The sequence below is a fragment of the Saccopteryx leptura genome, chromosome 5, assembly GCF_036850995.1.
Source record: "Saccopteryx leptura isolate mSacLep1 chromosome 5, mSacLep1_pri_phased_curated, whole genome shotgun sequence".
In the NCBI taxonomy this organism is placed as follows: Eukaryota; Metazoa; Chordata; class Mammalia; order Chiroptera; family Emballonuridae; genus Saccopteryx; species Saccopteryx leptura.
Genome location: NC_089507.1, coordinates 145,000,193 through 145,016,699, shown reverse-complemented (window position 1 = coordinate 145,016,699; position 16,507 = coordinate 145,000,193). Strand labels below are relative to the sequence as shown.

Genomic DNA, 16,507 nt, shown 5'->3' with positions numbered 1-16,507 from the left:
AGCCAAGGTGGAAGCCTGAGGCGAGCTGCTAGGGCATCAGCACAGACAGACAGGGAGCATGTGGGGACGGCAGGGAGGAGAAAGGCTGCAGCACGCCACGTCCCAAATGTCAACATGGCCACTTCAGCATCCTTCATGAAACCAAGTCTGTCCCAGAAAACACAAGGAGAGGAAAAGAAAAGAAAAAAACCTCAAACTGTGACATTTCATTTCATTATCTGGCTACACCCCCAACACACACACACACACACACACACACACACACACACACACATACACTGCACACATACACTTCACAAAATGGCTTGAAATTCTTGTGTTTTTCATGGTCACTATAAAATGCAGCATATATATGTATATATATATTTTTTTTAATTTATTTACCTGATAACTAGCTGGGATGGTGTACCTGATTTAGCTGGAGACTTTGATTTGTGGGATTGACAACCTTATTATGCAGTGAGCTTATTATTGATATTATTCTGCTCTCGGTTGCCATGGCCACCTTGTGAGACACATTCAATTTTCTCTCTTCCATCATCATTATCCATGAGGCCATCTGTTGTGGAAAATGAATTCAGCCTCATTTGCATGACTGATAAGCAATTTTTTTTTATCTATTTAACAGAAGGTCATATGCCGGGGATTTGGAGCTCGTGAAAAAAAATGTGGAAAAAAAAAAGCATCTCGAGAGGATGAGTGGGAACTGTGCATGCGAGGATGTGTGTGGAAGTAAACCAGATCCCTCAGGCCCGCGAGCCTATCACGCCGCATTTGTCATTCCTGCCCGGGCGACATTTTTTTTCCCTAAGCTACTGCACACTAACCAGTGAGAGCCTTCCCCGCAGTTTGCTCGAAACCCCTGATTTATTTATTTATCTTTTTTTTTTTTACTCCTTGTTGGTGGGTGTATTTTAATTTTTTGTTCTCTGGACTATGGGTTATAATATCAATATTCACTGAAGATAAAAAAGCAACCTTTCTGCATCTCTGTGGTAGGCATGTTCCTCATCGTCCTTTCAAACTTGTGGGGGAACAGGGCTTTCTTTTCTTTGTGTGTGTGTGTGTGTGTGTGTGTGTGTGTGTGTGTGTGTGTTTGAGCTAGCACAGTTACCAAAACTGAGCGTGCCTAAGTCGTGAGCAGTTGGGGTCATGTTGTAAGTTAGGTATATGGTCTGCATTAGGTTAATTCTGTGGACTTGGTGGACAGGGTTTATCTGAACCATAGTCTGAGGGCTTGGCTGCAATGCCTATTGTTTGCTCCATTTTCAAGTTATTTTTATAGAATGGCTGGAAGCTGAAATGTTCCTGAGCTAGGGAGTCTGTCATGCACAGAAATCTCTCTCTCTCTCTCACTTTTTTTTAAAGCAAAATGGGTAATAGGTTGCATGCCTTAACCATGATGTTGTTTATAAAAAATACTTGCTGCATGGACAGAACTTGGATGATATGCATACATTGAGCCAAGAACTTCCCAGAGACTTTACTGGATTACTTTACATTACAAATAAAGCATATCATTTTTTATAAGGCCTGTTAAAACATTAGAGATTCTTGAAGTAATGTTATATTTGCCTAATGGAAGAAAAGTTGACTTACATGGATTAAATTGACAAACTCAAAGATTTTTTTAACACCTTAATGTTTGAAGTTCATAATAATGAAACAATAGTATTTATAAAAGAAATATGTCTTTTAATGCAACTTAAATTAATAACTGGGTTATCAAACTGCAAACTGTAGCTTCAAGGTAAATCAGAATAAAGCAACAAATATATATGTAAATATTCATGTGATATTTATGTTAGCAGTTTAAAATATAAAGCCCTGATTTTGAATTTTATTATTAATTTAGGCATGAAAACTTTTTTAAACACTAAATCCATATAACCTATAGAATATTATTATTTACTTTGTTAGAGTAAAAATGTATTGATAATAAGAGATTTTTGTTTGGGTTTATATTTTTACCAAACACAATTAACTTCCTAGACGAAAGTATATTCTACTATCCTTACAGATAAGGGATTCTTTCTAAATGTTCAACTTCATAAAAGTGGTAACTACAAGCATATTGCCCATACAGATAAAAATGTGATTATTTTAAGAATAAAACATGTTTTGCCCCATAACTCTGATTGTAAATCAGCTCTTTGCATTTCTTACAAGTTTTCACCTCTCAAAAACTTTGAATCCTGTGTTGGTTGATCTTATACATAGCATTTAATAACACATTCTAGAATAAATGAAGTTTATTCTTCTTAATTGACCAAAAGGGATGTATATGGTTCTCTCACCTCAAGTGTAATAGCTTAACTGATTATAATTCTCCTTAAAGTTGTACTGTTGCAGTGGAGTTTCCTTATGAAAGACAATAGACCATGACTGATACATTTGTGTAGTATTTCTTTGATGGCACTTTTTAAAACTCTTGCCATAGTATCACAGACTTCACATAAGCAATGCTGGCTGTTATGTAATCCCCCCCTTTTTTTTAATCAGCTATGTTTTTATATATATACATTTTAGCTAGAGTCTTAGGGAAGTGATTTCATTTTAAGTATTCTTTTCACACTTAGAAAGTTCAACACAAGAAAAACTTGATCGTGTATGAAGATGATTTAAAATGGCATCACTTTTCTCAGAGGACTGTTGTTTAAGCATCAATCATGTGGTCCCTGGATGCATATTATAATACAAAAAATATATATGCTGTCACCTTTTGATCAGTGCCTATAGCCTTCAGATTTGTGAAGCAGAATTGTCAACTTCTGTGAAGCCGAGGACAAGGTAGCTAACACTGTTGATTTTCCCCTCCCCCCCCCATAAAAAAGTTAATTACCAATCTTGGTTGGATTCTTTCTTGCCTCTCTGACGTTGACTGCTGCTAATTCACTGATTAATCTCATTAATGTGATTATCGTAGGATTTGGAGTTGGCATCCATTGTTCTGTAGACAGTGCTATTCAGCCCGAGCACTTGCCACCTCATTCAGTTTTGCTGTGATTTTTCAAAGGCTGGTTGAGTGAGCTATTGTGAGCGAGGCTTCTCTCCCTTCCCCTTTCAGCACCGGGAGCTGTCCGCTGCTGATAGCGAGTACATTCAGCAGGGACTGACTTCCTACTCCTTTACTGGCCACAGTGAAAATAGCTCACTTTCATCATCGCCTTAATGATTGCCCTCACTGAGGCAGACGGAGGGACAGCTTCTATGATCACGACCGCATGTTTTGAAGATGGTGGCAGGAAGGGTATGCAATCTCTCTATCTTTATTTTGCATATAGAATTTTTTACCCTGCTTTCTCAGTGACCAAACATAATGTGATTTCATTAAAATCACTTGCATATGTAGAATAGTGATTTTTTAAAAAATGCTGTAAACACAATGTGGATGTGCTCCAAGTGGAAAAACCTCTATGTAATGGGAAGGCATGTCATTATTGATCAAATTTCATTTTTGAAGAGGTGAACCAGGATTATCAAGATGAACCAGTGAAGGTAGACAGTGAACACACAACATACATTATTTCAGCTTCTCTTGAGTTGAACTTGCATCCTCTATCAACACTTGGGCCAATTTTATAAATTTGTGTCAGAAACTAAAATTAAGGACTAAGACCCTATTATGTTGACCATGTGTGTGTGGTGTACAAAATTTCCTAAAGAAAGAGGAGCATACAATTTTTTTGGGGGGGGATAATAAAGAAGGATAACATGATTTTGAGGAAATGAGGGTCCTTTCAATGGGTTGCTTTGTCCCCATCATATTTTTTAGTTAACTTATATTTTCACTCCCTTGTAAATGTCTATATCTCATACCTTCCTTCTGAATATGCCCAATTAGTTCACTATCTGATGGCTCGTGTCTGTTTCTTATGCCAATTTTTAATCAGTTAGGGAAGTAAATAAAATATTTTGCAATGTCAAAGATTGTTGAATGATTTTCTATTTGTTAAATTATAATTAAGACTTAAAATCTTATTAAAATTCTGATGTGTTGATTTTTATTTTGTTTTAGAAATACTTCACCCATGTGATGAAAATTTAACTGCTTCTCCATGAAATATTTTATTTTGTTGCCTACATCATATTTTTTTAAATCACACATGTAAACTAGATTTCCAACTTTATCTTTAAGGTAATCTAATCTGAGAGAGAGGCACTGTTTTGGAAAACATACTATAGCCTCTAAAATACTTTGTTTACTTATTACACATTTTGTGGCTCCACTTTAAACTTCAAACAACTTGACATTTTATTTGTTCTTAAATATTGTATATTAAGAAGCCAATTCAGTGGCAATAAGAGGGACTAGGGAGGTGCCTTTTGGCAATGACCACCCTGCTCTGATCCTGGAGTGTGGCTCAGCTGGTGTCTCCTTCAGTCCATAGCTGGAATTTCCAATCAATAAGCACTTTTTCAAATGCATCTAAGACTTTGTCATAGCCTACCTTGATGTATAGTCTCACTAGAACATTGTCCAGGAAGCAAGTGAATGACAGATTTAGAAAGAGAGACATGCAGTTTTGTTAAATTCTAATCATTAAAGGACACCATATCATAACTTAATTGCAATAGTATGATGCATTTTCTTATTTTAAGGTTTTGAACATGCCCTCTTCTTCAGTGTTTTCTTTGGGGAAAAAAGTATGTGGCATTCATTTGAAAGGAGCAGTAGAGGAACTTGAACGAAAAACTTGAAAATAATTAACATTTTTCCACCAAGTTAAGTTTTAGCACACTGTAGCTTCACAACAACACCCTACCTGCCATTAACCTATTTTCATTTCAAATCAAACTAAAGAGACAAGATACCTCAAACTTAGAGAGGTATATATGTATATAATTTTTTTTAAAATTTTTCATTGTGAAGTTGTAGAGGGTAAATCCCATCCAAATATCACATGTGGCTGATATAAAAAAATAAACATTTTAAATTGGCATGCCCCACAAATTAGAAATATTGCCCATCATGACTACAACTTGTACAAGACATCATACTAAATATTGTGCTCTGGTAGTAATTGTATGATTTTCCTGATATCAGATTATTTAAGGCAGCAACTCTACATTTTCTATTAGTAGGCTATGATTCAATACAACATGGTTTCAGCTGGGAGTATGCTTTGTGTCCTGTCTTGCCTCTCTCTCTCTCTCTCTCTCTCTCTCTCTCTCTTAAGCTCTACTCCCTCTCTCCCTCTCCCCTTTTCCCTGTCTTATGTCCCCTCTCTTTAACTCTGGTCTGTCTGTCTCTTTGCCTCCCTCCCTTCTTCGTACCCCTCTCACACCTGCATTGTTCAAGCATACACAATGATTTTCCTATGCCTGTTTTCACAATGAAACTGCTTTAAGCTTTGACATCCTAATGAGTCCTCAGGGTATCTGTAAAAGTAATCAGAGATGGCAGAGAAAATGTAAGCCAGGTGTTATAAAACTAGGAAGAATGCATAAATGCTTATTTATTATGTGGAGAAATACAGATAGGCATTGCTGTACCAGGCTACTACTTCGTGAGAAACATTTCTGAAAATGTATCTCTTTAAAGAAAACCCCTGCTCCCCACGTGGTGATTATTGGAAAAGTTGGGAGGGGGAGGGAATGAGCTTAAGTGTGAGGGGTATTGTGCTGTGCGAGGACCGATGGCACAGGGTAGTTAGTCCCTGAGAGCGTGGCTGCTCTCGACTGCAGCAATCTGCAGCAGGGCTGGCTGGGGAGGGAACTGTCACCCCCCTAACAACCAGGATGTCTGGGCTCCGCACCTAGTCAGGCCACAGGCTCACAGCGTAGAGGATCCACCTTTGAAGAATCAGGTGTTTTGGGGAACTTTGGATTCTTGCACCCTGCTTCTTGCCCCTGCTCCCTCCCCTCCCCAGACACCAGGAGAGCACCCAGTGGTTTGTTACTGCTGGTAGTGGCTCTGCCCTCGGGTCTCCCTGTGCCTAGGCAGCTGACTGTGACAGCTTTGGAGCACAGGGGCTGAGGAGCGCACATGTGTGGGGGAACGGGATCAACATGTGTGATGGCTGCCCCAGGGCAGAAATAGCCCCGCTCCTGTGCAGAAAGAGACTGCGAAATAGGATTTTTCTTGACAGCCACCAACTTCTCTGCATCAAGGTACCTCTTTCCTTTCATTTAAAGGTCGCATACGGTGTGTCTGGTGTGGGCTACATCCAGCTCTTCTGAATGACCTCTTGGGCACTTCAGAACAGAGCTGTTTCCTTGGTGACCCAGCTTCTGCTCTTATTTGATGACAGATTATCACACTTCTTTAAAAAGCACATGGCTGGATGTACAGATGAGCCAACGATGGGCTCCCTTCTCCCACAGTGCTGCTTGCTTCTTCTGTGTGGCATCAACTATGTGGGCACCGGGCAGTCTGCATGCTGCCTGGACTTGTTATTAAACAGGAGTCTGTGTGCTGAAGGCTCGCATTCAGGGGACGGGTGGGAGGTGCTAAGGAGTCTGTATGATTTAATGTGGCCTTTCGGAGTGGTGAGTGTCCTCAGAGAGGTTTGCAGAGAGTGCAAGATAGACTCACCACCGGAGTAAAACATTTATGGTTTGACTAAAAAAAAAGCCATTTATAAAATCAACACTATCTTTTTTAAACCGGAAAAATGCTAATGAAAGAAAGTCACACATCTCCATTCCTTTTTGTGTTTTTTATTTTTATTTTTTGAAATCTCATGTGGTCTTGCCTTCTCAGATAAAACTTTTCCTAATATTATTATTATTATTTTTACCTTCAAACAATATGAAAAGGTTGACAGTGTTTTCCCTCTCTTAGGGAAACTGTCCTGTGTCTTTTGTTTTAAAAAAGAATAAAAGAATGATAAAAAGAAGCTCACACTATGTATCCAGACCATAGTGGGGTGGGCAACCTGAAAGGGGTTTTGAGTCAGTTTGCATTAACTCTTGTGTAACTGTCCTCCCATGTTGAGTAGTGGCCAGGCTGGTTTGGGAGCCTTTTTGTTTGTTTGTTTGTTTGTTTGTTTTGTTGTGAAGTGAAGGGGCAGTGCTATGTAAAACAGTGGAGGTCCAGCTGACTTTGTGAGGTGTCTTTGGCCCTGGCATGAATTTACCATAATGTCGATGACAGGGGGTTTATTTTTAGATAGGCTGCCTCGCTGGTAGCTGTTAGCAGCCTGCCTCTGCTATTTACCGTTCTCATCTATTCCATTAAATACGGCCCTGCACATGATACACATTCTGCTCTAGAGATTTAGGGGCCTGTGGGTACAATGTAAGAATCATACAGCATGCATCCCCAATCTTGCCCGACTGTGTCGTGAGCTTAATAAGCAGGAAGGCTAGCAATTACCGGGTGTAGTGCACAGCCATACCTTGAGAAATATCTAGCCTGGCGACAGAGTCCCCTCCCAGTCTAGGATTTGGGGAAATGGATGTGATTTGTGGAGCTTAGAGGATTCAGCCTGAGACACAGGGTAAGTGAGCAGAGTGGCCGCTGATGCTGCTGCAGCGCGGTGGTCTCCCGGGGAGCCAGCCCGGTCGGTGCACACGCAGGGCTGGCCCTGTCTGCGGCTGCCTGTCCACCCAGCCGCCAGCACGCATGCCCATCCTCCCTGTCGCTCCGGTGGTGTCAACTTATTAATTTCCATCTCCGACTTCAGGCCTGTTAGTTTCCTGTCGGAAAGCATTATTACTTTTGTCCATGTGGCAAAATAATTAGCATACAGATGAGCAGTGGCCGGTGTCTTGAGCGCCGGTAGGGAGAGAGGTGCAGTGGGAAGTTGATTGGATGAATGGAGGACAAATGGTGGGCGTTCAAAAGCCTTAGAAGAGTTCTGTAGTCGTGGACCAGGACGGAGCCTTTTCCGGGTGAGTCCCTAAGAGGGAAGGCAGGGTGGTTGCCTGAGGTGAGGGGAGAGGGCTTCCCCTCCGCCGCTGGCCGCTGGTCTAGCCAAGGAGCCCGGGGTCTGCAGCAGGCACAGAAGCTTCCCCCAAATGTCTTTGGTGTGTGATTATGCAGGCTTCTCTTTGCTGTTGTCCCCCCAACACCAGGTAAATATGTCCTGCTCTCCTTGTTGTCTCTGGAGTTGGGGCTCTGCTTCCCAAAGTGGAGCAAAGTTCAACTCCGTGTGGTCAGTAACAAAAGGATAGTAGTCCTTGGCTGCTGGTTTGGGGCAGTATGGCTCCATCCATCTTTCTGTGCATGTGTCTGAAGTGAAAATGAACGGTTGAGAGAGATGATTGTTTTCAGAAATATACAGCAGCCATGATTTAATGTGTGTTTAATTACTATTTCCTGGAACAGTGTTATCCAGACCAGTAAAATGAGCGAATGTTGTTTCGGTGACAACCCAGGCATCATTAGTTTTGACTGGTGTATATTTTTTCCTAGCTGGAAAAAGAGGCTGGCTAATTGAACCAGCAACTTCGTGGAGATTGTGAAAATTGAACAGAAGTTTCTATTGATCTGTAGGCTCGACAGATAGGAAAAACAAAAAATATTAGCACACCCTCCGGTACTTGCAATTCTCGTAAGAAAAATGGAGACTGTTTTTACAAAGCAGTTCTATGAGTTGAAGAATAAGTGTGAAGCCTGGTGGAATCCTAATTTTCTATTGTCACCAGTGACACACATTTCTTATATAATTCTGTGACTATAGTAATGCCACATGGGTGTTTTAATGTTGAGTTCATGTACTTCGGTCTTGGGGAATTCACTAATAAATAGTTCTATCCTGATTCCATAATTCCTACTCTCCTTGCAAGGTAAGGTTTTCATTTTAACTGACCTAATTATTTCATCTGCTCTTAAGATAGGAACTAGGTAGAAATTATTGTTCTTTAATTGCCTATTTATAGTTTACTGCCATATTGCAGATCACTTGAGTTTATTTTGCTTTTATTTTTTAAAGGCTTTTTAAAGAGAGTTGCTTTACTTTAGCTATTTGTTGGCTCTACACAATGACAGTGATTGTTTGACAGAAAATGTAACTTTCTGGAGAGTCATTCTGTTTAAAAATACTATGCTTTTCCAAAAAAGAAAACAACAACAAAAAAACCTACTTCAATGGAACAGAAGATATTGCAAAACCCATTAACCCTTTATGTGAAGCTTTTGACACACGGTTTTGATCATTTTTCTCCCTCCTGCTTCAAGTTTCTAAACAGTCACACTGACTATTTTTTGTTTGTTTGTTTACATAATAAGTGAATTTGTCATTTTTATATCAAGGCACATGGATGTACATATATATATATATATATATATATATATATATATGGCCTGTTTCATCTTATTTTAAATTTTGCTGTTAAACTAGAATGAAAAAAAAAACAGTTAAGGTTTTTTTTTAACCCAAACAATATTAAATATCAAATGTTCTCAAACAGACTCGTGCAAGTGTTATCTGGACAAAAGTAATATTTTCATCATTTTTCATTGCTGTAGTTCATTTTAGAGTTAAGCCATGCTCTTTATGATGAAAACAACTCCTTTTAGTTTTATGCTGTGGTGGGTTATAACTTTCTTGGGACAAAATACCAGCATTGCTTTAGCCTCAGTGTGTCCATTCAAAGGGGAGGGGACCCTTGTGTGTTACCTACCATGCTTCCTTTGTGCCTGGCTGCCTCTCAGAGGTATAGCCAGCTTTTTTTCTTTCTTTCTTTCCTCTTTATTTCTTCCTTCCTTCCTTCCTTCCTCCCTTCCTCCCTCCCTCCCTCCCTTCCTTCCTTCCTTCTTTCCTTCCTTCCTTTCTTTCTTTTTTTTAAGGGCCAAAATTATGTCACATTACTTTCCACTTGACAGAGTTACTTTATGCCACTATCTGTCACATTAGTTCTCAGGCACTGTTGAGTTGATAAGGGCTTTGCCTTCCAAGACAATGAAAGGTCCCAGAGTTAGAAATATGGTGATGTCTATCTGACTGCAAATGGGATTTCTAAGGGGATTTTGTTTTCTTTTTTAGTTTAGCTCTAAAGTTGGTGATGTATGTTGGAAGGAAAAGCAGCCTTTCATAGAAAATTATTTTTAGGGAATCAACAAGAGGCCAAAATATGAGTCTAAAATCAAAGACTCTTTGATTTGACTGGGGAAGAGTGGTCGGCATTCGGAAGTCTATCTGCGCCATGGAGCTCTCTGCACCTTCCTTAGTGGGGCTCCCAGTGGTTGTGAATGAAGATGGATGTAAATATTTTTCTTCCCAAAGGTTGTTGGACTATATTTCTTTAAAATTCTGTACTATGATGTATTTTTTGCACCATTAGGAGTACTACAATTAATCTCTTTAAAGGTTTGGTGAGTGGAAATGCTGTGTGTCAGCTAGCAGTTACTTGAGCCATTGGGTGAATATGTGTTCCATGTACTCCTGCTTTAGAAATATTTCTACACATGCTAATACAGTGGACAGGAACTCTATGACTCAATATTACATCCTGATTGCCCTTCCTGAAGTCTGACAGCTTAGAAAGTACACTCAAATTATTTTTATTATGAAAATTACCTCAAGATTACTGGACACTCGCTTGAGATATTTTTAAGTGTGGTATGTCAGGCTTAGGTCTCTAAATCAGACAACTCACAGATTAATCATTTATGGGGCAGGGGCTCTTTTTAGCACATTGACAAAGATTTTCACTGTAGGGTTTCTAGCTCCAGCCCTATTTTGAGTACTATCTTTATACTGTGATCTCAACGTAGACATATCATGGATTTTAAGGGCACTCAACAGAATGCTTTTTTTTTTTTAAGTAAGCATTACCTCTTGATTCCGGAAGCTACCACATCACTCAGCCCTGGAAGGGATGGGGGTGGTTCTTTGAGAATGTCTTTAAATTTTTCCTGCTCTCTCTCCCTGGTTCGTGTACTCCACCAGCCCGTGCCATCTGAGCAGAAGCTGAAAGCACCGAGCATTGTCGCCATGGAACAATGCTGGCCAGACTGGTTGTGGAAATAATCAAGTCTGCAGGGCACCCCATAGAGAGCCATCAAATCAGGTCTGCTTTGGAGCTGTCTGCTAGGTTGTGAACACTGAGAAATCAATGCTGCATCTGCTCGTGGACCCTCTGGTTCACTGAAACTCCCACCTGCCTAATGCATCTGGGCAAGAGCTTTTCAGAAACCAGTTTCCTTCAGGATAAATTTAATATGTCTTGAGGGCCATGCGCAAGCAAATTGATTCTATCTCTGTACCAGGAAAGCTCATAAACATCTGTAAGAGCACAGATTTTTTTTCCCAGCAACCCCAGGATTAGGGGATGCTATTTTGTGAAATATCCCAAGCCTACTACCTTCCTACCTCACGCCAGCAAAGCATTTTTTTATTTTTTAATTAGGAAGTAGATTATAAAAGGATGGAAGACCACAAATGTGTGGTCCTTTGGCATCCATCCAGCTGTTTGTCATCTGGTCAGGGAGGTATGTCTCATCACCAGTTTCAGGGAAGAGGGGGAAATAATTATGAGGCTGAGGGAAAGCAGGGCTGAAATTGTCCTGGGGTTCGTGTAGGGGGCTGTGGTGCTGGCTCCTCTGCTGACAGACTTGCTGGCTTCCTTTCTGAAGCACAACACTCGCACTGTGGACATGTAGCACAGCTGGGTGTATTACCTTAAGAACTCTGTGGTTCTGATTTCTTCGTGGTCGATAGGATAGGTCATAGTTATTTATATTTACTGGGTTCAGATCTATGTTTGACCTCATGTCCTGTAGTTTGGAGTGGGTGGTGGCAGCTGCCAGAATAGGGCTATGCAGTTTATCTTCAAGAGGAACTGGTTTTGTTCTTGGTTTTTGTTTGTTTGTTTTTATTTTGAAGGGAAATTTTCTTCTTCACTCACTTTTTTCTAGGTCTGGAGTATATTAACAAAGGATCAAAATTTTGTGCCTGACGATTGCTAATGTGGTATGACCAAGTCATGTCATGAATGTAACAGTGCATGCCGTCACATTGTCTGAGTGCTTCCCCAAGCCCAAGCATGCCAAAGGAGCAGAACACCCACCCATGAGCCTTGACCATGGCAAGCCCTGAGGCCACGCAGGTCTGGGAAACCCCTTTAACTCCAGGTTCAAGAACAGGGAAATGTCTTTCCCTTGGGACTCTTCAGCTGTTGGGCTAGGTTTTCCTCTTTTGCTCTCCTGCCCTGAGACCCTGGCTGCAGATTTATTAATTGTGTTTGGATTCTGCATTTGAGAAGAGTTTAGCTACAGTTTGGCTGGAATAAGTAACAATGAGGGCAGCCCAGGGGCTCCCCTCACCATCTTCTCCTAGAAGAAAAAGAAAAAAATCGAAGGGAGTGATGAATATTAAAGGAATGACTCCTTACACTTTGCTCCTCCTTCATCTTTCATGCACCACGCATGTTTTGAGCACCTGCTATGTGCAGAGTCAAAAGAGATAGAGCTGACAATTTTTAGCCCATGATGAGTCAGGGTGTATAGATGCAGGGGTGGGCAAAAGTAGGTTTACAGTTGTGAGTTCACAAAAGACCGAGTTAATAAAGCTGTTGTAGTCATCATAACCTGTGTGTCTTTTTTCATAGGAATAACTGTAAACTTACTTTTGCCTCACTCTGTATAGACATATACATTCACATTTATAGGTTATATGTCAACATACAAACATAAGTATGTTTACATGTAATCTATAAATGTAATATAGTTGTTTTCATGTATAACATATGTGTTAAATTGTACCTGACATATAGAATATGCTGCATGTAATATAGATCCATAGAATGTATAAATATATATATACATATTTATTTTTAAATGTATAGCTTTCTGATACAAGGTCATCATGAATTCCTCTAAACCTACTTTCTGTGCTCATGTTTGCAGTAGATGGTCTCATCTCTGACTTAACCAGAGTAGGGAAGACACTGATGTCCCTTCCTTGGATGATTAATGCATTTGGGATCCAGGTATCACTCTGAAAAGTAGCCCTTAGGTGTATGGCGTTGTATAATCGTATTTCTCCAGTGAATTGGAGTGTATCCTCTGACTGTGAACTCTAGCGCTTGAAACACCCCCACTGAGAGAGGGTTTTGCACAAACACTCCCCACTCTGCTTCCATGTGTACACGTTATCCATCCCCTTATGGTATATGCAGTTGCAATGGAAACACGTTTGCTTACCCTGCGAATGCATGAAATAGTAAACAAAATGCTATTCTGAGGAAGGAGTGTTGGGTAAATGTCAGGTGTCTGTTTTGCAATTTCTGAACATTGCAAAGCTGTTGATCCCAGAGATCATCAAGAGAACATCTCAGTCTGGCATGGCTAAGCCTTAGATTACTGACTGAGGGCCAACAGGAAGAGCCCCGGGTCCTTACTCACCCACCTCTGACTTCGGTCTGTGACATCAGCAGCTGCCCCATGCAGGCAGCTGACAGGGGCAGTGACTAGCTCATTTGCAGACTCACCATTGGCTGAAGAGCCATCAGAAGAAAGAGGAGAATTCAAATTGAAAACTGGTCATGCGTTTCAGGCCATTCGGAAGACTCTCGGCCACTTTTCCATTGAGTCAGAGATGACTGAACACACCTGTCCATTCAGAATTAAGAATTCTGAGAAGATTAAATCCTGTTAAAGAAGAGTTAGGTTAGACTTAGTGTTTCCTATTCTCTCGGAGTCCAGGAATTTAAGTATCTCAGGCACCAGAAAGCCTTGGCTTAACAATGAAAGTCTGAGATTTCACAAAGTAAAGAGTGCTGGTTGGTGTGAGATGTCACTTGCATGTAACAGGAATGGAAATCTTAATCGTTAGCTCCGATATATTTCAGACTAATTTGTTATGTGTTCTTTGGTTCACATAGTCATATTTGGTACTGAATCAACACTTGGAATTTTCCATGGAATTTATGTTATAAATCTACCAATATCTTTTGTGTTCCTTTTATAGTTCTAAGAACAAGAATGCTTCATTTTTTTTAAAGCTGATATGCTGTTACTGGGATTTTGTTAACTCAAAAACAATCCTTTTCCCTAAGGGACTCACACCCTTAGAGAAAGCCAGGAAATGTTGTGTCCTCTGGGGACAAGTTAACACACCTGTTTACTAACGGGCTGAGCCACCTGTTCATCTAGTTCTGGAGTTAATGATCAAAACAGTATCTGATCAAAGAGGTCAGTATGACACTTGGAAAGACCACCCAGTTTGTGAGAGTACAGGTGACTTTGCATTATGATTTCATGTGTATTAAATTTTGAATAAGTTATAAAATACAATGGGCCCCATGATTAATATTCCAAAGTGTGGATATTAACATCCGAGGAGTTAGAGGCAGAATGCTTTTAAGGAGAAGTACGGCCAATGATATATCTATTGGGTGCTTCACATCTTCAGAAGCCAACCTGTGCAGATAGAATCATTTGTTTTAGGTTCAAAGGTATTACTGATGTGTTAGGGATACATGTTGGGAAGTCAGCATTAGGAATGTACACAGGGTGGAGCAAAAGTAGGTTTACAGTTGTGCGTACACAAAACAGTTTATTTTTGTCTTCTTATTTATCAATTATTGTATTTTTTTCCATACGAACAACCGTAAACTTTCTTTTGTCCCACCCTGCATATTCAATATACTATCTCCACACTTCTTGCCCTTCTTCCAGTCCAGCATGGCCTTGTCTCCTTGACCTACTTCCCACTTCAGTTCTTTTTGATGGTGTGCCCATTTGGCCCATCGACTCAAACTTTTTGGCTGGCATCATCATCCCTACTTGCTCCCGCTCCCAAATTCTCAGTTAACGAAGGGCAGGATCAGGAGGACCATTAGTGAATTTTTCTGGTGATTTTTTGGGGGACTCTTTAGCATCAGAAACACCCTGCCTGGTCACATTGGTTAGATAGTACATGGGCCACAGGTTCTAATTCCCCAACATCTTAAAAATGACCAATGGTGCTGGAAATATCTCTTTCCCGTCAACTCCTAAAAGGCTATTTTCACCTCATAGTATACATTTGAGTTATCTCTTCCCCTTTCTCAGTCCTTTTTTATTTTCTGAGTGAGGTTTTCCATCCTTATGTAACAGACAGTGACAGAAAGCCCATGTGCAAGCACCCAGGGTGGAAGAACCTTCCTCTGAGTTCAACTCTCTTTATCATTTGGGAATGATGTTGAAGAAGACATTTCAGCTCCCGACATCTCAGTGTCCTCACTCAGCCAGAGGAGATTGAGTTCCAGGATCTCTCCTCTCCAGTTCTCACATTATATGACTTCGCACCTGCTGTCCCCATGTGGCCCCGTTTACAGAGGTGTTGTGGTTCTGCAGTGCCCTGCTGAAGAACAACTCCTTGCTCCTTGTTTGGGGCCACTTTGCAGGGAAGAGCAGGAAGCCAGCCTAACACTAGGAGCCTGAGAATTTAGGGGAGGGATTATTTTGATGAATGGGTCTGATCTAGCATTCCTAAGGTCAGCCGAAACGGCATGCATGTTATCTAAATCAAGTCTTCCTGGTCGTCTAGGGAAATCACTAGCCTGTCTGAAACTGACATGTGGTTGAAAACTATCTTTCTCTTAAGTTCTCCTCTCTCTTAACGTTATTTGTGATGTGTGTGTGTGTGTGTGTGTGTGTGTGTGTGTGTCTATGGTTTTGTTTTCCTTTAGGCAAGTATTATGTTACCCACCTACAGTGGTGAGTTGTCTGGATGAGATTCCCACAGACATGTATTGTGATGGCTCTGTTACTGATGCTGTGTTTCTCTTGACTTGGTCTGGTTGTAGTGGGTCTTCTTTACCTGTCCTGCTGAAGGCAATTAAAGTGCATGTGACTGGCATCATTAAGCTTGATGCTGAAAGAAACATCCCCATTGGCTTTACATTCCACCTTCTCTTCAGGAAGCAGTCTTGAGATAGTAGTACCAGCCAGGGTATGACAAGTGAATAGGACATTTTAGCAGCTAAAAATTTTTGGCAGTTAAAATCTATTATGCAACCCATGTCCTACTTCTGGCAACCCAAAGTGACAAACACCATCTCATGGGTAAAAACAACCACTGAGTTTTTAACCACAAGAACCAGCGGTATCTGGTCTTCACCAATTCAAGTGAGTGAGCTCAGTCTTGTCCTTGAAATATTCCAGTGAGGCAGACATAAAGGTTTAATGGGAGTAAGACAGAACTGAGCCCACAGGCATGGTTAGGCAACTCTCTCTGTGTACACCTGAGCTGAGACACAGACGTCTCACCAGAGTCACAGTGGCCTTCCCAGCTCATGGTTACCAAGGAGGTTCCTTTGGGAAAAGCTAAATGGAGATATGTTTTATTTAATAAAACAATCCATTCCTTTAAGAGCTCACAATGCCAGGTGTGGAACTTTTAAGAATTGGGAACTGCTTCTGACGCCCAAACCAGTGGAGAGGTGCAGGAAGAGAAAGGTGACAGGGCAGAGGGGGAAATGAAGGGATGGAGACCGCAGTGGAAGGGGACTAAAAGAGAGGAGAGAAATTCACAAACAATAAAAGATATGCAATTGGGGCATTCCTCATTCTAATTTCACACAGGATGTTGTAAAGATGGACCAACTAGTAAAATCATACTTTTGGCAG

The 16,507-nt window shown here is 40.7% G+C and overlaps 1 protein-coding gene across 8 annotated transcripts in view; it reads left to right on the top strand.

Moving 5' to 3' along the window:
- Positions 1-7,278: 7,278 nt before the first annotated feature.
- The window catches only part of MYT1L (myelin transcription factor 1 like), a 364,482-nt gene continuing 355,253 nt past the window's right edge, over positions 7,279-16,507 (top strand). For 5 of the 8 annotated variants that reach the window (XM_066385811.1, XM_066385810.1, XM_066385808.1 and 2 more), the window contains exon 1: positions 7,279-7,445. The gene's annotated coding sequence lies outside the window, so the exon portion shown is untranslated. Of the gene's footprint in view, positions 7,446-7,547; positions 7,840-7,915; positions 8,023-16,507 lie in introns of those variants that run through there. The other 3 variants (XM_066385806.1, XM_066385812.1, XM_066385807.1) reach the window with 2 other exon arrangements.